Below are 25,900 nucleotides of genomic sequence, written 5' to 3' on the forward strand. Positions count from 1 at the left end.
TCTTTTAGCTTGATACGCAGTATCTGACTGTGATCTCCTAGAACATACCAGCTGCAACAAATTACACGGTCGGGAGATGGTTAACGTCATTTCTCTCATAAAAACATAGTTTTCATAGTTTAATACTATGCCCAATATTGTCTACATTGTACAGATCTATGCCCCAACAAATGATGCAACAGATGAGGACAAAGATACATTTTATGGTCTGCTACAACAAGTCATTGACAAGTTGCCAAGGAAAGACATCAACATATTGATGGGAGATGCTAATGCAAAAGTGGGACAGGATAACGTAGGCTATGAAGGTATCATGGGACGTCATGGCATGGGAGAAATGAATGATAATGGAGAGAGATTTGCAAATTTCTGTGCATTCAACAGTTTGGTGATTGGAGGATCAGTGTTCCCCCATAAGAGGATTCACAAAGCAACTTGGGTCTCACCAGATGGTGTGACAGAGAATCAGATTGATCATTTTTGTATCTCTCGTAGATTCAGACGTTCATTGGAAGATGTGACAGTACAGAGAGGGGCAGATGTTGGATCAGACCACCACCTGCTATTGGCAAAGCTTAAGCTCCGACTCAGAAAACACGGGGCCAGATCACATACAAGAAGAAAATTCGAGGTGAATGCACTTGATGGGGAAAAAAATGAGGAATTCAAACTACAATTGAGTAATAGATTCCAACCTCTTACTGAGCTCGAGGAGGACATAGATGTAGAGTCACATTGGGCAAAGATCAAGGAAGTCTACATAACAACTTGCCACGAGGTATTGGGGGTAAAGAAATCGGAACATAAAGAATGGATAAGTCCAACCACCTTGGACCTTATTGAAAAGAGGAGAACAAGGAAGGAACAAGTGAATGCAAGCCGAACAAGGGCTTCAAGACTGGATGCACAAGAGCAGTATCGAGCCATAGCTAAGGAAGTCAAAAGATCTGTGAAGAAAGACAAGGAAGCATTCATGAACAGACTTGCAGAGAAAGCAGAAGCAGCAGCGACTGGAGGACACATGAGGATCCTTTATCAAACTACCAAGACACTTGCTGGAAAATATGGGAAACCAGAGGTACCAGTCAAAGACAAAGATGGGAAAACTATTTTGGAAAAGAGGCTCAATCTGAACGATGGAGGGAACATTTCAACTGCCTTCTGAACAGACCACCACCAGACAACCAGCCAGAAATTTTGCCTGCAAGGAATGAGCTACCAATTAGCTGTGATCCACCATCGATAGCAGAGATTGTGGGTGCCATTAACAAGATGAAAAGGGGGAAAGCTGCTGGACCAGACCAGATTCCACCGGAGGCTCTAAAAGTTGATGCGGAAAGAAATGCTGAGGCCCTGCACCCACTATTTGAGAGAATCTGGAATAACGGGATATTCCCAAAGGATTGGAAGGAAGGACATCTTATCAAGCTTCCAAAGAAAGGGGACCTCAGTAATTGTAATAATTATCGAGGCATCACTCTTCTTTCTATCCCAGGAAAGGTTTTCAACCGTATTATTTTAGAGAGAATTAAGAATGCAACAGATGCTAAACTGCGGGACGAACAGGCAGGTTTTCGGAAAAAACCGTTCAACCACCGACCAGATTGCCTCTCTGCGAGTCATAGTAGAACAGTCTATAGAATGGAACTCTCCTCTTATTGTCAACTTTCTGGATTACGAGAAGGCTTTCGACAGTATTGACAGAGCAACATTGTGGAAAATTCTGGCACATTATGGACTCCCTGAAAAGATAGTAAACCTCATTAAGGAAATGTATGAAGGATCAAGTTGCAGGGTTGTACATGAAGATCAGCTTACTGACAGCTTTGAAATTAAGACTGGTGTCAAGCAGGGATGCTTGCTCTCACCATTCCTGTTCATCCTTGTCATTGATTGGCTAATGAAGGAAACCTCCAAAGGGAGAAGAAATGGGATACAGTGGACCCCCTGGACACAGTTGGATGATCTGGATTTTGCAGATGATCTGGCTCTTTTGTCCCACACCCAGGACCAGATGCAAGCAAAAACCACAATTATAAACAGCCTCTCGGAATCAATTGGTCTAAGAATTCACCCTGCAAAGTCAAAGGTCTTGAGGATAGGTACGCGTCAAAGGGAGCAGATCAAAGTAAAAGATCAGGAACTCGAAGATATAGACACTTTCTGCTATCTCGGAAGTATAATTGACAAGGATGGAGGCACGGAAGCAGAGGTGAAAGCACGAATAGGAAAGGCACAGGCTGCATTCACATCTTTGAACAGAGTTTGGAGAACTAAAGATATCTCCCTTCAACTAAAGCTAAGACTTTTCAACTCAAACGTGAAGTCTGTCCTACTGTATGGATGTGAAACTTGGAACGCATCACAGGCATGTATAAGGAGGGTACAGATTTTCGTAAACAGGTGCATGCGTAAGCTACTCAGAATAAAATGGATGGATAGAATAAAAAATGAAGAAGTATGGAAAAGAACACAGCAGAAACCAGTGGGAGAGATATAGGAAGAAGACGATGGAGGTGGATTGGACACACGCTTAGAAAGAATGACTCAACTATAACAAAGAAAGTATTGGACTGGAACCCTCAGGGCAGAAGATCAAGGGGAAGGCCACGAGGAACATGGAGAAGAATTAAAGAAGCTGATATACAGAGAAGTGGTAAGACCTGGAATGAGATAAAAAAGTTGGCTCAGGATAGAGAAGGATGGAAACTGTTTGTCTGTGGCCTATACCCTGACCCAGGGTGAAAAAGGCAATGATGATGATCAATATTGTCTGAATCCGTAAACATTCACCGGGATGTATGCACGTTAAACTGAAAAATATAATGATGGACATTTTCAGATTCTAACTTTAAGTGCAGGTAGTCAATAATTTGAAAAGTGATAAAATACGAGGCTGAGTCAAAAAGTAATGAGACAAACCTCCTACTGAGTTCATATCTTTTTCATGTGACGTGGCATTTGGCTGAATTGAACTTACACAAGTACTCCTTAAACATAAAGTTGCCCCCATAGATCTACTTCGGCGACGGAGGGCTGTCATCTAATTTCTTGTTTTCGAAGAAGAAACCTCAATTAGCATCTTCAAGTGCCTTGGGAAAGTTTATAAAACTCAAGCTTTAAGGAGAGGCAGTGTTTAGGTGGGTAGGTTATGTTTCTCATCATTTAGAAGAAAATGAGATGCAATCCAACGCCTAACCTGCCCCCCCCCCCCCCCCTCCTCATGTCTTTATCTGACAAACCTCGTGACGGTAGCCGTCCAGGCAGTGTCAACTCAGTGAGCCATATTAAGACAGAAGCATTGACGAGATCTAACAGAATAACATCTCTTGATGAGATAGCAGGAGACCTTAATCAGTCATGGAAGTGCCCATCAACTCGTCAAATCCTTTGGGTTCTTAAAGGTCTGCGCTCATTGGGTTCCCAGCAGTTGATCAAGGAAGGGAAAGGATGAATTGCTGTTCAGAGCTTCACCGGCTAAGTGGGAGAGATGGCAGTTTTCTCAGTAGAATAATCACTGGATATGAAACCTGGGTTCATCATATTATGAACCTGAGTCGAAGAGACAATAGAAGGCGATTATCCCTCTTCCCCAAAGACCAAAGACTTCAAATTATCTGGGAAACATGCCAATAGTGTTTTGGGACATCAAAGGTGTAGTTCTCGCTGATTTCAGGGACTACAGGGATTGTCAACTCTGAATGGTACATATAGACTTTGAAGCAACTGAAAACAAGAATTTATCGAGATAGACCGGATTTGGAGATGGAACGAGCACTGTCTCTTCATGAAAATGCCTTTCTACACACAAGTGCCCGGAAAAGGGAGGTAATCGCATCATTTGAATGGACAACGTTGTCTAACCCTTCTTATTCACCAGATTTGACACCTTCGGACTTTCATCTATTTGGTCTACCGGAGGAGGCATTGAGGGGATATCGCTTTGAAGATTATAAAGAAGCCAAGCCGGTGGTGAAAAAATGGCTCAAAGTTCAGTCAACTCAGTTTTACGAGGGCGGGATACATGCCCTTGCGAAAAGGTGGACCTGTGGCTATCGAGAGAGGCGGAGACTGTGTTGGGAAGTAGCATTCTACTCGGTTAATGCCAAGCTTTCATATGAGATATCTTGATGTATGGCATTGATTCACTTTGTTTTGAAGTAATAGGTAGAGTCCCAGAACTTTGTGACTGAGCCTCGTAACAGAAAATTGTTATCACGAGTGTAAACAAGAAAATCTGAATCATCTGTTAGTTGTCTAATAATATGCTTATCCACTCAACTAGTCTTCCATGAAATCGTAAATTAATAACCTCGAATATCACTCAAAAATTTGCCTCGTATTTTAGTGCCTTTATAATAATATAGTTTATCAATGGGTGTCTGAATAGAAGGAACGAAATTGACATCACTCAGCACTTTGTTATTGTTTTTAGACAGCCATTTTGGTTAACTTTTCATTAAATTATATCTATCAGACTAAAAACATTCAAGGTAACACATTATTTTGTGTGTTGGTACTTGGTACGTTATATCCGGCTGGCGGATGTTTTGAGTATTTTACCTAACTGCATAGCATCCATAAGATCATACATTATTTATTCTTTTACAGATTTGAATGAAACGCTGTTCAATTGTTACAATAAGGTCACATTAACTTCCATATATCTATTCTTTTATCTGATACAATCATTTTTGGTAGTTATAGAATCCTCCAAGTTTGAACACTATTTGCCTACTCCATACTAATATGTTTTCTGTTGGTCTAGTTAGCAATCTAACATTCCATTTTCTATATCTATTTTTTCTATCTTAACTCTTGACAAGCCTTATGCTATGTTTTCAACTATTTATTTGAGTCACTTTCTAGTATGTCCGTGCATGGATGAGTAAAGAGTTGCTGTTACTCATTCAACGTTGGAACATGTGGGTCTGTGATAAATACGATATCCATCTAGGTAAATATAACCCCTAAATCACAGCCACAACAAAGTGGTATCATTAGGACTGCATATTTCTCTTGATGACTACTCGGAAACGTCACTGTTACAACAAGGGGTCATTCAATTCCCTGATTGATTATGCCCGGTGCCGCCAAAGTCTAATTTACTGATAATAATAATAATGATAATAATAATAATAATAATAATAAAATAATAATAATAATAATAATAATAATAATAATAATAATAAATAATAATAATAGTAATAATAATAAATATAGCTAGTTTATTGATGATTAATAATAATAATGATAATAATAATAATAATAATAATAATAATAATAATAATAATAATAATAATAATAATAATAATAATATAATTGAGCTTTTATATAGAGCAATATCCACTAAACGTGCTCAAAGCGCTTTACAAGAGATCCCTGACGAACAGCAACACGAACAGCACCACGTAACATGTAGAACGAGACATGAAGCTTGTTAGGCTACATTACAATTTTTTCCGACATAAACAACGCTGTTTAAGGCCAGGTACTTATTTTACGGCGAGAGAATTTTAGTAAAGAGTCTTGTCCAAGGACTCAACTATGCGCCGAGTGAGGCTCGAACCAGGACCTTCGGATCCGAAAGCGAGTGTCATACCACAAGACCACATAGCCGCACAACTATTCTATTGTTGTGTCGGAAGATGCTTGATCATTTATAGTCAAATGGAATGGAAGTTTTAATTTAACTAACGAAGGCAAAGAATGCGGATGTTTCGGGTTTCCCCGAATGTATTCTATATTAACATTTAATTTAATATTATAATTTCAACCAGGTATAAAACTTAAGACTAGCTTCTTTTTGTGAGTTTTGTGCTCTAAATGTAAGCTCTCATTAAAATAATTCTCAGATTTTAGCATGCATATTTGAAGCAAGGTACTTTGTGCTCTTATCGGTGACTACTACTACTACTACTGCTACTACTACTACTACTACTACTACTACTACTACTACTACTACTACTACTACTACTACTACTATTATTATTACTACTACTACTACTACTACTACTACTACTACTACTACTACTACTACTACTACTACCACTTCTCCTCCTCCTCCTCTTCTTCTTCTTCTTCTTCTTCTTCTTCTTTTTCTTCTTCTTCATCTCTAGTCTTCCTCCTCCTCATCATCTTTCTTTCTTTCTGTCTACATCTTCTTCTTCTTCTTCTTCTTCTTCTTCTTCTTCTTCTTATTATTATTATTATTATTATTATTATTATTATTATTATTATTATTATTATTATTATTATTATTATTATTATTATTATTATTATTATTATTATTATTATTATTATTATTATTATTATTATTATTATTATTATTATTATTATTATTATTATTATTTCTTCTTTTTCTTCTGCTTTCTTCTTCTTCTTCTTCTTCTTCTTCTTCTTCTTCTTTTTCTTCTCTATCACGTTCATATTATTGTTTCTCACTCCACACTCTTGCTTCAAGACCCGTGCTCAACAAGTTTGCTTGATCACTGTAATTTCTGTAAGCTATACTTGTATTATGTTGTAGACGACTCTAAACTCATCGCCCCAAGAAAAGAAGACATGCACTATTTACTTTAGCTCCCTAGATCATTAACTGTTCCTAATACAAGGAAAATCATGCTCATTTTTTTTTAAAAACAATGAAAGCAAGTACCTGCTGTTCATACTTTTATTTATTGTTTTAATTGATGGTAATTGCTTAACCCACACCATACCAACTATAGGAAAATCGTCACATTCGTTATGATACAACCAACATTTTTCTTATTCAAATTTCTCTTGTACATCATAAAATTTAAAGAAAATGAACGGTGTGTTGTAGAGCATGTTTTGCTAAAGAAATTATGTATCGCAATAAATTACTGCTATTGTGTTTGAGTGATAAAAAATCTATTTTTATGTTTGTTGGGTGTGAAGTTTTGAGGAAAATCCTGAAAATGGCTGGTACGGAGAGAGTTAAGTAAATTACTCACCGGTCCTACCTACCAGATTGTTCGCATTAACATACAAAACTATGTGTAACTTAAACGTTTATAACCTGACAGAGAAATTAGTGAGAAATAATATTCCAACTGACGGTCTAAACCAACACCAAAGAACTTAGTGACGGCATCCTCATATAGAAGCAGATGGAGAAGGATTTGAGCCGGTACCGTTCTTTATTTTGATTTCCATTCATTCGCTGATTCTATCTCTAGTTCCTTTTATATGGATATGAGAGAATTAAAGACAGACCCATTTTCCTGATATAAAGAACGAAATATCATTTTGACGCCACTCGAGGCGTCTGTGATGGAGTTGAACGACTTTTTGCCTTGTATCAATTCCGACGTGCACATGTTTGCAGGTCTGATATCCGAACGCGATTATGGACTGGATTTTACCATGTTGAAATGAGCAATAGTGTTCGTTGCGTTGGTTTGAAAGTATTTCCATTACAACAATGATGTGCCCATAGCAATTCAGATTATCAGACCGGCAAAAAGAAACAGGTCGAGCAAACCCAAACCAAAAGACCACAGGATGGCAATGATAGCAACACTCTAGTCCAGCGTGCATTGTGTCCATGGGTAAGGCGCGTTAAACACAATATTCCACTCGATTCGAGTGTGAATGAGTTCCACGCTATTTGCAATAATGGAATATATATATATATATTGCACAAATAAAGCACTTTGTTTTTACACGACATGGAAAGTTTAGATCCATTCGGCCTACTGGGGAGAATGGGAAAAAAAAATAAAACATTGTCAAGTGTATTGAACGTAGTAAGTGTAAAAGTAGAAATGCTCTCTGGATAGATGAGAAAATTCCAGCTATAATCGTATCGTATGTGATCGTTCGCGGTAGCAGTAGCGTTACAAGCAATACTGTTGTCACTATAATATCATCATATATGCGATGATCATCTGCACCGCTGCCACCGATGCCACTGCATAACAAAAATATCAAATTCAAAAATAACAATACAACGAGCACCATCATCATCACATCTCGTCGCCATCAGCATCATCTTCCGACTCCACCACCAACACCACTTCGTCAAATTCCTCATTCCTGTCGCAACCTTACACCTTCAACTGTACACCTTATGTTATTATTTTTATTATTGTTGTTATTATTGTTTTTCTTTTTGGAAAAGACAAAACCTTCAACCCAGCTAAGACAGACGTGTTGATCTGAAAAATACAACGTTTTCCCTCTTTTTCTCTCATTCCCTACCCTCATCTACCGATCACTCACCCACCCCGCCCCGTCTGCCGAAGTCTCTTGTTGTTACCGCCGAGTGCTTTCAGGGTTCACGAGGCGTATCGGAACACGGCTCACATCACTCGTGCGCGTGCAGACTAAAGTTAAATAAGTATATTATAAAGGCATCGCTTACGTGGGACATCTTTTCTATGTAAGAAGAATTTGTCCCCGAATATCCACTGTTCCCGACTAAACAATTAAATTTAATTACGTGCGAAAATCATGGTGAGGCCTTGCAACTATTTGTTCTGTTTACTTTGGTTTACCTTTTTAAGCAGTGAAGCTAATGTTAATCAGAGGTTTCTGACTGATAAATGTGATCAGGAGGGAAACCACCTATTACAATGCTCTTGGTAAAATGAATTGTTGCAGATATTCTTTTTTAACTTGGCTTTATCAAAAAAATTATGTACGGCTATTTAATTTGTACTTCATAAATGTAGTAGCATCCTAAAAATGGATAGAGGGCAGTTGTAGAAAAGTGTTGTCCTCTCTGAACGAAGTGCACGAAGCAGCTATATTGTCTTGTGGTATAACACTCGACTTCCGACCAGAATGTCCAGGATTCGAGTCCCGCTCTAAGCGGCGCATTGTTGAGTCCAAGGAAAAGGCTCTTTATTCACATTCTCTAACAGAACTCGGGTATAAAATGAGTACCTGACCGTTATCAGTGTTGTATATGTCGAAAAGATTGTAATATCGCCTGACAGGCATCGAGTCTTGTCCTACATATAAAATGTTGCTGGATAGGGATCCTTTGTGAAATAAATAGATAAAAATAAAAATAAAATTCCCTTTATTCATCCCATGGAGGAAATTTGTCTCTAGGATCTATTCCAAGGGAAGACTGGAGTAACCCAGGCGTCAGCCGCAGTACAGCGCCGCAAATTGAGCTGGGGCGAGGTGACTTGCTCAAAGCCACACAGCTCAGGGACGGGTGATCGAACTCGGTACTTTTCGGGTACGAAGCAAAGACCGCAGCGTACCGCTGAGCCACGCTGCCCCACGCTTCTGGACGCCAAAAGGATCATGGTCTGCATAACTTTAACAACGAAAATGCGATTTCTTTTATATGAGGCCAAAATGGTATAGATAGTATGCAGATGACGTCACTCATGCCTTTGTTATTGTTTTTGCCATCCGCGTTTGTGAGTTGTTCTCACTAAACTGTATTAACCAGACTATAAAAGTTCATGGTTACACAGAGTTTGTGTGTTGGTCCGTTATACTTCCGGATGGCAATGTTGTGAACTCCTTGGCCAAGCGCATTCTATCTATAATGTTGGGATTTTCAAAATTAATATTAAGCTTGATATGTATAAATCGAATCAAAAGCAATGCCTGCATTGATGAGAACACATAGATATATGATGCGAATTAAGATCTGAAAAAGTGTGTGTGTGTGTGTATGTGTGTGTGTTTGTGTGTGTGTGTGTGAAACAGTGCCAGACAAAGCAGTCGAGGCAGGCTGATTTCAATTTGCCATTCTCCGAAAAAGAGCACATTTTAAAGATAATGGCCAGAAAACTTATCGTTTAAATATCGACCGATAATAATGACCCTCGTCTTGCCAATAACTCTCAAATCTTGGACTTCTAGGGGGATGTTCTAAGTTTTAGAGTTTTTGACAAGATGACTCGAGTCCCAAATTTGAGAGTATTTGAGAGTATTTTTATTGATCGATATTTAAAAGATGATTTTTCTGGCCATATTTTTAAACGTTTACCGGAGTACGGCAGAATAAGATCAATATGACGAGTACTTGTTGAAGCCTGTCTCATCGCCGCCACTGATTACATGGTGAAAAGGTTGAGATATAATCAATGGAACCTCCAAAACCAGTTACGTTTTATCAAGAATATCTTTATTAGTGTCAGTAGAAACTGTCACAGTTATTTTAATGATAAAAATGAGCATTGCTGAGGGATACGACCAACTTTTAAAACCAATTCAGGACTGAAATCTGCGTGCTTCTGTTTGATCAAAAATGACAAACAGTTTATTAAATTGTTGTTCTCCTGACGAGGTGTTTCTATTCTGTCTCAAATTTCACATAATACAGTGCTTAAGAATTAAATCCGTTTTCGGTGTTTACGTCAGGCAATTGACACGGCGAGTCCAAGACACACTCTCACATGCACACATACACTCTCTCACACACACAAACAGGCATTCACGCTCACACGCACACAGCCTACATTAATAAATGCGCACATAAATATTTACAACTTTAAAATATGAGCGTTAGTAAACAAGTTATGTTTGCTATAGAAAAGTTTGCTTTGATCAGAAAAGTAATTCCATTTCAAAAACGACATCACATTAACTATAATGATTTGCGTTATCAGAATCGTACTTCAGAAAACGCAGTACACTACCAATATCTCCAATTTATAACAGTAACCGTTTTCAAAGGTATACCATGACAATTGTTCTACCAATGTGGGTTTTTAAAATTTCACAGACTAAATTCTTCCCGAATGAAATTTTTGAGCAATCACTATGCTAGTCTATAGCAAAGTATTTTCCGTCAGATTTAACAGACCCAGCTACCTAATCACTGCTGGGTGGACAGAGAGGACAAAAAAAAAAATTAAAAAAACAAAAAACAAAAACAAAACTAGACTGCATCCGGGATCGATCTCGGTTCCTTTGCTTGTGATCTCCCAACTCAGCATCGGGACCCCCTGGATTAAGACAACCAAAATGTTTTAAATTTGTTTTTGATCAAACATTTACCAATATACCGGATTGCCACAAAACACGGATTTTCAGTACGGAGGCGAAGATTAGTTTAAAACGCTGTTGCGTTTTAGGGATATTTATTGCTGTAGCGAGAACTGTTAGAAGGGGAATTAGGTTGAGAGAAGTTTTCAAGTGTTTTAGCGCGTGTTGAGAATGCGTAGCCACGTTACATGCATGTCTTTCTGCGCATTATGATTGTTGGAATCTGAAGGATGCGAGCGTCGGGTTTAGTTTTGAAGTAGCCAAGTTGTGTGCTGCGCTTACTTAAACACATGACAAACCACTTTACATCAACATTGAATCGTTTCAAACATCTAAATTTAGATTTCAAAATAACCTAATTAGCTCAGATTGATTATTTCAACTTTTCAATTTTCATTTTATCTTTTTCTTCTAATCCATTTTAAATGGTTTATCTTTCGTATAACTAAGTAAGTGGTTTAATAGCAATGGAGGAGGGTGGGTGGATGGAGAGTGGTAGCCGGTCCTGCAATTAGAGCTTTAAAGGGAATGCAGCCGGGATAAATACCGACTTTTCTTATAAAGTGTAACTTGTTTACTAACTCTCTGTATCATATTAATAAACTGCAGAAGAATTGTTGCCATTTCTAAGTATGACCTACCTACTCAAAAACTGTTAGATTAGCTTGACAGGAGGTAGAACAAAATACGGACGTGCTTGTAGTTTGGAACTGAGTGCGCTTTGGTGTTAAGTCCGCCGCTTTACCAATTCAACCAGTCAGATATGATTGTTTTCTCCTAACCTAGGGAATCGCTTTGCTTTGACGTAAAATATAAAATAAATGTATATAACATTCTATTGGTCGTTTCGCTAACCATAAATTTCTATTTCATCCTACATATAGGTTACTAGAAAAGCGTCCGATTTTTATGCTAGCACTCTACGATATCTGTTACTACTTATTATAGCCAGATACTCTTTCCATCATGGTCGATTGGGGAGATATATGTAATGCGTATTATATAAAAAACCAAAGATATTAGAAAAATTGGACATCGATTGTCTAAAATGGTCATCAGAATTGCAGGAGAAATATAATGTCTCTGTTTCGAACAGGTATGATGAACTACTTATTGAATCACAAGAACAAGTCTCACAAGCAAATGAAATTGAAGAAATTGATATAAAATGGAACATATTCAAAGACAGCATAAAATTTGGTAATAAGGATATTACAAAGAAGGAGAAAAGAACAAGAAAGCAATGGATGACACCAGAAATTTTGGATCTCATGTCAGAACGTAAACAAATGAAGAACAAACCAGAGTATGAAGCGCTGAATAAGAAAATCCAACACAAATGTCGCATAGCAAAAGAAAATTGACTTAACCACAAATGCAGGATGATCGAAATATTTGGCCTATATTGAAAAGCAGCCCACGAAGAAATAAGACAAATTTCGGGCAAAAAACGCACCACTAACAACAATAACTGTATTAAAGACAAGATTGGTAAAATATTATTTGAGAAAGAGGATATGAAGGAAAGATGGTGTCAATACATTGGCGAGTTATTTGATGATGACAGGCCCCAAATACCTTTGCCAAGCAACACTGACGGTCCTCCAATACTCGCATGCGAGATAGAAAATGCATTGAAAATTATGAAAGATGGCAAGGCTGAGGGTGAAGATGGCATTGTAACAGAAATGCTAAAAATTTTGAAAGAATTCTCAATTGTGAAACTAACAGATCTCTTTAATAGTATTTACAATACAGGCTATATTCCAGACGAACTTGCCAAATCGGTTTACATCACGCTACCGAAAAAACCAAAGGCGACAACTTGCAGTGATTTCCGCACAATAATTCTGATGCCCCATGTAATTAAATTATTATTGAAGATCATCCTAGAAAGAATCAGGTCTACCATCGATAATGAAGTTGGCGATGTACAGTTTGGCTTTAGAAAAAAATAATGGAACAAGAGAAGCAATTTTCTGTTTAAATAATATCACACAAAAATACCTTGATCATCAAAAAGAAATCTATGCATGCTTTATCGATTACGCAAAAGCATTTGATAGGGTACAGCATGGAGAATTAATGACATGTCTGGAAAAGGCAGGCATTGATGGCAAAAATATACGGCTAATCACAAATCTATATTGGCATCAAAAAGCAGCCATCAGGATTCAGGGCGATCTGTCACCTTTCACGCCAATTAAAAGAGGAGTTCGTCAAGGATGTATCCTCTCTCCATATCTATTTAACCTGTGCACAGAGTTTATCTTCCGTAAAACCGAGCACATTCCAGGTATTGTTATTGGAGGTAGGAGGATAAATAATCTGAGATATGCAGATGATACAGTATTGTTGACATCGAACGAGACAAATCTACAGATCCTTGCAAATCAAGTGAACCTGAACAGTACAGCAAAGGGTCTAGAGGTGAATGTTCAAAAGACGAAGGTAATGGTCATGTCAAAGAAGCCTGAAAAAATCGCAAAAGTCCAAATTAATAATCAAAACATCGAACAAGTAGATTCTTTAAATATCTTGGACAGACAATGACCAACAACGGAAAGAATGAGCTGGAAGTGAAAAACAGGATTGCTATAGCTAAGTCTAGGTTCAGCCAACTGAATAGCATTTTAACTTCGCAACAAACGCAGATGAAAACGAGAATAAGAATACTCAAATGTTTTGTCCACTCAGCACTTCTCTACGGCTCAGAAACATGGACCTTGAACAAACAAATAGAGAAAAGAATTGAGGCCTTTGAAATGTGGACTTTCCGTCGCCTTGGAAAAATCAGTTGGAAAGAAAAGAAAACAAATCAAGAAGTCTGTGACATCCTTGATATCAGACCGACCCTAATGAAAGTAATAAAAACAAGAAAACTAAGGTATTTTGGACACCTAAGACGCCATCAAACTGTCAATAAGGACATTCTTGAGGGTAGAGTTGAGTGGAAAAGAAGAAGAGGCAGGCCAGCAAGAACTTGGATAGATGATGTGAGGACATGGACAGGATTGTCGGCAGCCGAATGCAGTCAGCAAGCCGTCAACATGGAAGATTGGCGTGTCATTTCAAGTCGACCTCAACCCATGAGATGACACTGGAAGAAGAAGAATTATATAAGAAAATCTGGAGCCAGAGTTTGGAGTCTATTGACAACGCTCTATCTAGATTGCCTGACTTATTTCAAAGACGAGACCAACACACATACACACACACACACACACACACACACACACACACACACACGCTGTCGCTCGGTCAAAGATGCAACAAAGGTTTTCCATCTTTTACAGCATAAAATAATTGTTCAAGGTATTCCGTGCATTAGCTGGTATAAATACAATTTTATTCATACTGAATATCGGTTTTATAATGTGTTCTATAGATAGTATGCGCTTAGCTAAGAAGCTCATAACATTGTCACCCGGAAATATAACGGACCAACACACAAAACTGTGTAACCATGAACGTTTATAGTCTGATTAATACAGTTTGGTGAGAATTACTCAAAACGAGGATGGCAAAAAACAATAACAACGGCCCGAGTGGCGTCAACTGCATACTAGACAGATTGCGCATCGGGGCTCTAACGGGGCCGATTAGAGATAGACGACGATTGGGATTGTTTGGAAGCTTTAACCCTTTGCCCACTAGTCATTATGACATCCGAAATGCTATCGCCTTCGACATCTACGCCAGAACAGAAATAGAGGGTGGAGCCTACCATGATATAACATTTTATGGAGCCCTAATTTCGTCATATCAGTTCTGTCCACTGACAGGTGGGTAGATATCGCTTTCCAGAACTTGTGTCCTTATATGAAATTCTGAGTTTTTGACCAATCAACGATTGCTCTTTTGATAGCTCGCTTGTCAAAATGAGTCAGCTCAACCCTTGATTTATGTACAGGCATCACAGGGGTATATGTTGTGTAACTTCAAAGACCACGGTTGACCGAAAGCGATGAATGGAAGCCCTACTGTGGCGTGGAGAACGAGGTCTTGTATGTATAGTTACGTCATATCTCAACGCTCGTGAATTCTTAGTAGCGCTGGACTCACAATCAAAACATGAAATATGTGTTTTAAACTCTTGAATCAATCGAGTTACATCAGTGCGTTCGTCTCATTGAGAAATGAAAAACGATATATAAATCAAGAACATCGACCGGAAAACAAGGAAATTATCATAAAAGTATAAAATTTGAGAAAGCTGTTTTCAAAATCAAATCTATTACAAAAAAGGTTATTTCTAGACCGATTTTTATGAGACAAAGACAATTTTTCTCCATTTTTCAAGCTGATTCCAACAATGAGGTTTTCAAATTTATCGCGATAAGATTATTTGTCATTATTTTTTTTTAATACCCAATTGACTGCTCAGGAAATGAATACGTAATCCTTGGCGGCTAGCGAGTAGGTGTTAAATTTTGCTTACCCTTTCCCAAATAGACGCACACACACACACACACACGCACACACACACACACACAGACTTATCGTCGTCTAGCATCCTATCGTTCGGCTCGACGATTAAAAAGGGTTCGTATCGTCGCTAAAATAATTACAAAATACATATATTTAAAATATATTTATAGTAATGTGAATTAAATATTTTAATGCTCTAATATATCAAGAATGATCATTATTATGATTTATTACGGTGTGAATTGAATTAGACCTTTAAAACTGAGGTTTAATCTGACACCCTACTCGCTGTTATCATTCGAGTCTAAGTTGTAATAAGGCAACTTTGGCCAGAAGTGAAAGACATACATTGTGTGTTCAGTCTGTGTGTGTGTGTGTGTGTGTGTGTGTGTGTGCGTCTGCGTGGGAAAGGGTAAGCAAAATTTAACACCTACTCGCTAGCCGCCAAGGATTACGTATTCATTTCCTGAGCAGTCAATTGGGTATTAAAAAAAATAATGACAAATAATCTTATCGCGATAAATTTGAAAACCTCATTGTTGGAATCAGCTTGAAAAGTGGAGAAAAAGTGTCTTTGTCTCATAAAAATCGGTCGAGAAATAACCTTTTTTGTAATATATTTGATTTTGAAAATAGCTTTCTCAAATTTTATAATTTTATGATAATTTCCTTATTTTCCGGTCGATGTTCTTGATTTATATATCGTTTTTCATTTCTCAATGAGACGAACGCACTGATGTAATTCGATTGATTCAAGAGTTTAAAACACAGATTTCGAGTTTTGATTGTGAGTCCAGCCGTACTAAGAATTCACGAGCGTTGAGATATGACGTAACTATACATACAAGACCTCGTTCTCCACGCCACAGTAGGGCTTCCATTCATCGCTTTCGGTCAACCGTGGTCTTTGAAGTTACACAACATATACCGCCTGTGATGCCTTTACATAAATCAAGGGCTGAGCTGACTCATGTTGACAGGCGAGCTATCAAAAGAGCAATCCGTTGATTGGTCAAAAACTCAGGATTTCATATAAGGACATAAGTTCTTGAAAGCGATATCCACCCACCTGTCAGTGGACAGAACTGATATGATGAAATTAGGGATCCATAAAATGTTATATCATGGTAGGCTCCACCCTCTATTTCTATTCTGGCGTAGATGTAGAAGGCGATAGCATTTCGGATGTCATAATGACTAGTGGGCAAAGGGTTAAAGCTTCCAAACAATCCCAATCGTCGTCTATCTCTAACGGGACCCGTTGGCGCCCTGTCGCGCAAACTCAGTACTATCTATAGCTAACGACGTCGATAACAAGCCATTATTTCATTTATTTAAAAAAACTGTCACTGTTATGAAATGTGTTTTTGTTCCACGTTCCAGGCTTGTAAAGTTGTTGTTGTTGTTGTTGTTGTTATCATCGTTGTTGGTGTGTTATTGGTTTGTTTGTTTGTTTGTTTTTTGTTTTTTTTGTGTCTCATTTGCATATATTTTAAACACAGTTTTAACGAAATACTCTGAGGCCCAAATTTATTAGAAAAAACATGTTTATACAAACATGATGTTATTTAAAGTATTTTTTAAAAGTTGATGATGATGATGATGATAATAATAATAATAATAATAATAATAATAATAATAATAATAATAATAATAATAATAATAATAATAATAATAATAATAATAATAATAATAATAATAATGATAATAATGATACCACCAACAACACAACAACAATAATAATAATAATAATAATAATAATAATAATAATAATAATAATAATAATAATAATATTAAGCACCATCATCATCATCATCATCATCATCATCATCCTCATCATCATCATCGTCATCATAATAATAATAACATAATAATAGCAATAATAATATTAATAACGATAATATACATACATTTATACATACATGCATACATATATGATACATACATACATACATACATACATACATACATACATACATACATACATACATACATACATACATACATACATACATACATACATACATACATACATACATACATACATACATACATACATACATACATACATACATCATCATCATTGCCTTTTTCACCATGGGTCAGGGTATAGGCCACAGACAAACAGTTTCCATCCTTCTCTATCCCGAGCTAACTTTTTTATCTCATTCCAGGTCTTACCACTTCTCTGTATATCAGCTTCTTTAATTATTCTCCATGTTCCGCTGGCCTTCCCCTTGATCTTCTGCCCTGAGGGTTCCAGTCCAATACTTTCTTTGTTATAGTTGAGTCATTCTTTCTAAGCGTGTGTCCAATCCACCTCCATCGTCTTCTTCCTATTTCCTCTCCCACTGGTTTCTGCTGTGTTCTTTTCCATACTTCTTTATTTTTTATTCTATCCATCCATTTTATTCTGAGTAGCTTACGCATACACCTGTTTACGAAAATCTGTACCCTCCTTAAACATGCCTGTGATGCGTTCCAAGTTTCACATCCATACAGTAGGACAGACTTCACGTTTGAGTTGAAAAGTCTTAGCTTTAGTCGAAGGGAGATATCTTTAGTTCTCCAAACTCTGTTCAAAGATGTGAATGCAGCCTGTGCCTTTCCTATTCGTGCTTTCACCTCTGCTTCCGTGCCTCCATCCTTTTCAATTATACTTCCGAGATAGCAGAAAGTGTCTATATCTTCGAGTTCCTGATCTTTTACTTTGATCTGCTCCCTTTGACGCGTACCTATCCTCAAGACCTTTGACTTTGCAGGGTGAATTCTTAGACCAATTGATTCCGAGAGGCTGTTTATAATTGTGGTTTTTGCCTGCATCTGGTCCTGGGTGTGGGACAAAAGAGCCAGATCATCTGCAAAATCCAGATCATCCAACTGTGTCCAGGGGGTCCACTGTATCCCATTTCTTCTCCCTTTGGAGGTTTCCTTCATTAGCCAATCAATGGCAAGGATGAACAGGAATGGTGAGAGCAAGCATCTCTGCTTGACACCAGTCTTAATTTCAAAGCTGTCAGTAAGCTGATCTTCATGTACAACCCTGCAACTTGATCCTTCATACATTTCCTTAATGAGGTTTACAATCTTTTCAGGGAGTCCATAATGAGCCAGAATTTTCCACAATGTTGCTCTGTCAATACTGTCGAAAGCCTTCTCGTAATCCAGAAAGTTGACAATAAGAGGAGAGTTCCATTCTATAGACTGTTCCACTATGACTCGCAGAGAGGCAATCTGGTCAGTGGTTGAACGGTTTTTCCGAAAACCTGCCTGTTCGTCCCGCAGTTTCGCGGGACATACATACATACATACATACATACATACATACATACATACATACATACATACATACATACATACATACATACATACATACATACATACATACATACAATACATACATACATACATACATACATACATACATACATACATACATACATACATACATACTACATACATACATACATACATACATACATACATACATACATACATACATACATACATACATACATACATACATACATATCAAAATTGTTTATTTCAGAAATATACATGATAATGTAACAAGGGTAACATATTCATTGACATAATACCATTTCCTAAAATAATGTACAATGTATAGAGCTGGAGTATTAATTTGAACAGTGAAGTCTCAGACTCTGCCACAGAATGTCCCAGAGGTAATAATGATATTAGTGTTGATGACGATGATAATGATGATGATAACGATGATGATGATGATGATGATGATGATGATGATGATGATGATGATGATGATGATGATGATGAAGACGATGATGATGACGATGATGATGATGACAATGACGATGATGATGTCGATGATGCTGACAATAACAGTGGTGGCTATGGCGTTGATGGAGACGACGGCGATAATAGTAACAACGGTAGCAATGATATTAATAATAATAACAACAACAATAATAATAATAACAATAATAATAATAATCCCTATCACTATAATAATAATAATAATAATAATAATAATAATTTATAATTGTGATATTGTGGTGATGATAACCACAATGCTAATAATTACGATGATGATAATAATGACAAATAATAATATAATAATAATAATAATAATAATAATAATAATATATAATAATAATATAATAATATAATATATATAATAATAATAATAATAAACAGTAGTGAAAAATTAAATCGATTATTACAATGAATATACAAATTGATATATGTGGAATATTTGACAAACAGATGGATACATATAGATAGAGGGATATATAAATAGACAAATATCTATATTATTAAATATGTAGTGCTAATAATTATGATGAATTTTACATCGTTGTCTCCAAACTTTGTAAGAGCCAATGATGGCACTGTTGCTTATATATTTTGAAAGGACTTTTGCTTCTTTGCTTTTAATGCCCAGAATCTTTAAGCCATTCACAAATCTACCATGGACATAGCCGAGGCTACCTACAGAAAGAACGATAACCTCGGATTTATATCCAAGAACATTTATTTCCATGCATACAGGAAAGTACTTTTCAAATTTAGTTTGGAATGACTTGTTAATATGAGCATCAAATGGGACTGAAATTTCAACAATTTGGGCTGTTTTCATTTCTTTGTTGATTTTTAAAATGTCTGGTCGATTACATACATACATACATACATACATAAATACATACATACATACATACATACATACATACATACATACATACATACATACATACATACATACATACATACATACATACATACATACAAAACATACACAAATACATAAACACATACATACATACATACATATCAAAATTGTTTATTTCAGGAAATATACATGATAATGTAACAAGGGTAACATATTCATTGACATAATACCATTTCCTAAAATAATGTACAATGTATAGAGCTGGAGTATTAATTTGAACAGTGAAGTTTCAGACTCTGCCACAGAATGTCCCAGAGGTAATAATGATATTAGTGTTGATGACGATGATAATGATAATGACGACGATGATGACGATGAAGATGATGATGATGATGATGATGATGATGATGATGATGATGATGATGATGAAGACGATGATGACAATAACAGTGGTGGCTATGGCGGTGATGGAGACGACGACGATGAGAGTAACAACGGTAGCAATGATATTAATAATAATAACAACAAACAACAACAACAATAATAATAATAATAATAATAATAATAATATAATATAATAATAATAATAATAATAATAATAATAAATAATAATAATAATCCCTATCACTATAATAATAATAATGTTGATAATTGTGGTGATGATAACAACAGTACTAATAATTACGATGATGATAATAATGACAATATAATAATAATAATAATAATAATAATAATAATTAATAATATATGATGATGATGATGATGATGATGATGATGATGATGATGATGTGTGATAATAATAATAATATAATAATAATAATAATAATAATAATAATAAAATAATATAAATAATAATAATAATAAAATAAACAGTAATGAAAATTAAATCGATTATTACAATCATATACAAATTGATATATTTGGAATATTTGACAAATAGATGGATACATATAGATAGAGGGATATATAAATAGACAAATATCTATATTATTAAATATGTAGTGCTACTAATTATGATGAATTTTACATCTTTGTCTCCAAACTTTGGTAAGAGCCAATGATGGCACTGTTGCTTATATATTTTGAAAGGACTTTTGTTTCTTTGCTTTTAATGCCCAGAATCTTTAAGCCATTCACAAATCTACCATGGACATAGCCGAGGCTACCTACAGAAAGAACGATAACCTCGGATTTATATCCAAGAGCATTTATTTCCATGCATAAAGGAAAGTACTTTTCAAATTTAGTTTGGAATGACTTGTTAATATGAGCATCAAATGGGACTGAAATTTCAACAATTTGGGCTGTTTTAATTTCTTTGTTGATTTTTAAAATGTCCGGTCGATTACTGTACTGTTAGTATTAAATGAGGATTTGTAACTGTCGAAAAAACTTGGTCTGGTGAATGTGTCTTTGAAAATTTGAGTAGTGTCGTTTTTAGGTATTTTGTCAAAAATAATGTCAACAATTCTATTGTGTCGTTTTTGATATATTAATTTGAATTTTGTACATCCGTTTACAACGTGAGATACCGTATCTGACGGATGATTACAGATCTTGCAGCCTTTGGAGTACGACAATGGGTAATATGTATGAAGTAGACTGTCGCACTCCAGAAGCCGCAAGCGGCATTTTATAGCAAACGTTCTAATTTCGTCAGGGAATTTATGATTGAATATGAAACTGGAGGAGAGAGCGTGGTTTACCCCAGTGGCTTCTCTAACAATTCTTCCTTGGGACGCCAGTTCATGGAAATGGGTAGCTATCTCATTCAGTCTCACACTTTTAAGGAAGTTTTGAAAACATTTTGGGGACTTAAAAGAACAACTGACGTCACTATCAGCCTGTACAGACATCACATAATCTTCATCTTTTATTAAGGAAACATTTTGGCGGATACACTTTTCAAAAATATCCACCCAAAATGACTTTGGCCAATTAACTTTTGTGTTATTTTGATTGCGTTTGCCGTTGTGACAAAAACCGGCAAAAGTGTTTTCTTCGTTTTCGTCTAATGAGGCGCGTAGAATTTTTCTTTTCGTTAGATGAAGGTTCAGGCTGTTTGTGGCTGTTATCTTCACACTGTCATCGTCACAATTGAGGATGGACAGGGCAAAGGATAGGTGTTTTGCATAATAAATTATTTTAGGGTTTGGTAACCCGAGACCACCTTTTGATCTTGGACAAAACATGAATGACCTTGTACTCGAATTATTTAAATGTAACCAATTTCTAACTTTGTTCACAATTATATTTTCAATTTCATTAAGGTCCTTTTCGGTAAACATGAGATTACAAAAATAAAACATTAGAATTGAAAAGCACATTGGTTAGAATCAGCGTGGGTGCGCAACTGGATGCGCGGGTTGACGGAGGTAGGAAACAATAACAAACCCACATGGTTGCCATTACCTCCACCATCATTCTCGCTCACGGTTTGTGGAAAGCACTTCATTACAGGCACGTAATAGTGAATCTAGTTTTTGTTTTGAACATTTCTATTATTATTCTTTGTAAATTGACCCATATTAAAAGAAACATACAAACAAAACAGGCATGACCAGTCAATAACAATGCCGTGTAGTGTGTAGACAGTAACACAGTACGGTGAACATGACTGACACTGGGATCGGAATGTCGGAACCCATGAGTCGTTCGCAACTCTGCCTCACGTATTCATTTAATCAGTCAATTTAATTTTTATTAAGCTTGCGTAAAACATACAAACAAAAAAGACATGACCAGTCACTAACAATGCAGTGTAGTGTGTAGACAGTAACACGGTACGGTGAACATGAATGACACTGGGATCGGAATGTCGGAACCCAGTAGTCGTTCGCAACTCAGCCTCGCGTACTCATTTAATCAGTCAATTTAAATTTCATTTAGCTTGCCTATTCTTCAAGTTTATGTTATATTCACTTTTTCTATTTAAAAAGGGTAATCCAAACAGACCATAAAAACGATTTTATAATAAGCCGACTTCAACTTCCATCACTTACGACACGAACTTATTTTGGGTGGGTTTTTTTTTAACAAAACCGTTTGACTCAAACTAAAGCTTCGGCATTGGATAAGGAGCGAGGTCCCTGTTGCCATCTTGCTTAGTTTATACAGAGACTGGGTTGCCAGCTTGGCTGTTCTTGATAAATAGTAGTAAATAGCACAACCTTGTGCAATGAGAGAGAGAGAGAGAGAGAGAGAGAGAGAGAGAGAGAGATTTTGAACAAAAAACGAATATCTCTCTCTCTCTCTTACCCTCTCTCTCTCTCTCTCTCTCTCTCTCTCTTGCCCTCTCTCTCTCTCTCTCACTCTCCTCTCTCTCTCTCTCTCCCTCTCTCTCTCTCTTCCTATTTCATCTGTCACACTGTTTGACAATCTTCTTCACCTGGCTCACTTGTACTTGTAATATCGGGTGTAAGGTAAAATTTTGAACAATTATTATTATTTATAAAATGCAGAAACTTTGCAAATAAACCGATTGACTAGATATTAATTCGATCCGAAAAGTGGAACACAAAAGGAGAATTTGCGAATACCCGGTCCAGACATAAGCGTCATGGTCTTATTTATAAAGTGCAGAATCTTTGCAAATAAACGGATAAAATAGAGATTAATTCGATTCGAAAAGTGGAACACAAAAGCAGAATTTGCGAATGCCCGGTCCAGACATAAGTGTTATGGTCTTATTTATAAAATCTAGAAACTTTGAAAATAAACGGACAAGATAGAGATTCATTCGATTCGAAAAGTGGAACACAAAAGCAGAATTTGCGAATGCCCGGTCCAGACATAAGCGTTATGGTCTTATTTATAAAGTGCAGAAACTTTGCAAATAAACGGATAAGATAGAGATTCATTCGATTCGAAAAGTGGTACACAAAAGCAGAATTTGCGAATGCCCGGTCCAGACATAAGCGTTATGGTCTTATTTATAAAGTGCAGAAACTTTGCAAATAAACGGATAAGATAGAGATTCATTCGATTCGAAAAGTGGAACACAAAAGCAGAATTTGCGAATGCCCGGTCCAGACATAAGCGCTATGGTCTTATTTATAAAGTGCAGAAACTTTGCAAATAAACGGATAAGATAGAGATTCATTCGATTCGAAAAGTGGAACACAAAAGCAGAATCTGCGAATGCCCGGTCCAGACATAAGCGTTATGGTCTTATTTATAAAGTGCAGAAACTTTGCAAATAAACGGATAGACTAGATGTTATTTCGATTCGAAAAGTGGAACACAAAAGGAAAATTTGCGAATACCCAGTCCAGACATAAGCGTCATAGTCCTATTTATAAAGTACAGAATCTTTGCAAATAGACGGATAAAATAGACATTAATTCGATTCGAAAAGTGGAACACAAAAGCAAAATTTGCGAATGCTCGGTCAAGACATAAGCGTTATGGTCTTATTTATAAAGTGCAGAATCTTTGCAAATAGACGGATAAAATAGAGATTAATTCGATTCGAAAAGTGGAACACAAAAGCAGAATTTGCGAATGCCCGGTCCAGACATAAGCGCTATGGTCTTATTTATAAAGTGCAGAAACTTTGCAAATAAACGGAAAAAAACAGATTAATTCTAATCGAACAGTGGAACACAAAGGCAGAATTTGCGAACAACCGGTCCAGACATAAGCGTTATGGTCTTATTTATAAAATCTAGAAACTTTGCAAATAAACGGATAAAATAGAGATTAATTCGATTCGAAAAGTGGAACACAAAAGCAGAATTTGCGAATGCCCGGTCCAGACATAAGCGCTATGGTCTTATTTATAAAGTGCAGAAACTTTGCAAATAAACGGAAAAAATAGAGATTAATTCTAATCGAACAGTGGAACACAAAGGCAGAATTTGCGAACAACCGGTCCAGACATAAGCGTTATGGTCTTATTTATAAAGTGCAGAAAATTTGCAAATAAACGGATAAGATAGAGATTAATTCGATTCGAAAAGTGGAACACAAAAGCAGAATTTGTGAATACCCGGTCCAGGCATAAGCGTCATGGTCTTGTTTAAATGAAACAATGCCATTTAAAAAAATATATGGTCAATGAGTAATTAAGCTAAATATGCGGAGTTCAAATAGATAACTTGATCTGTGAATTTTTTTTATAATTAGCTGTTTTTATTCTCCATCATTTAGGTTATGTGATTAAGTTTATAATTGAAATACAAACTTTATCTCACTTATCAATGTTTTGCAATAAAGGAGAGTGTGAGTGAACCTGAGCAAAGGAAATTATTTGAGAGAGTGATATTTATCATGCTTTTCAGTTTGTAGTTGAATTCTAGAATGGATTCTTTATAGTTCTCATTGATTGTATGTCAGTCTTTAGGACACCGATTACCCTAATGCGGCCACAATTTACAATGTGACGGCCACAAGCCCGTTAAACGCAGAGTGGGGTATTGTTATTTGCAAGTAATGCTATGGTTTTAATAGGATATCTGTCTCCTATTAAAATACATTCCTGTGTTGGATTTTGGATTAAATTCATGTCTTCTTCGGATTTTGGGATATTTAATTTTCATGGATTGTGATTGTGATTTTCAAGACTATTAATGTAAGTAAATGCCCAAATAGATATTTTTATTCATTTATTCTTTATTTATTTTTTTTAGTTTTGTTTTGTTTTGAAGCATTTATTATAAGAAATATTGTACATATGCACTTATACACCAAAGACTATATCCTTTCAATGCTTTTTATTATTATTATTATTATTATTATTATTATTAATTATTATTATTATTATATTATATTATTATTATTATTATTATTATTATTATTGTTATTATTATTATTATTATTATTATTATTATTATTATT

This window comes from Berghia stephanieae, chromosome 1 (assembly GCF_034508935.2).
Source record: "Berghia stephanieae isolate SIO BIC M18660-M18661 chromosome 1, UCSD_Bste_1.3, whole genome shotgun sequence".
Taxonomy (NCBI): domain Eukaryota; kingdom Metazoa; phylum Mollusca; class Gastropoda; order Nudibranchia; family Aeolidiidae; genus Berghia; species Berghia stephanieae.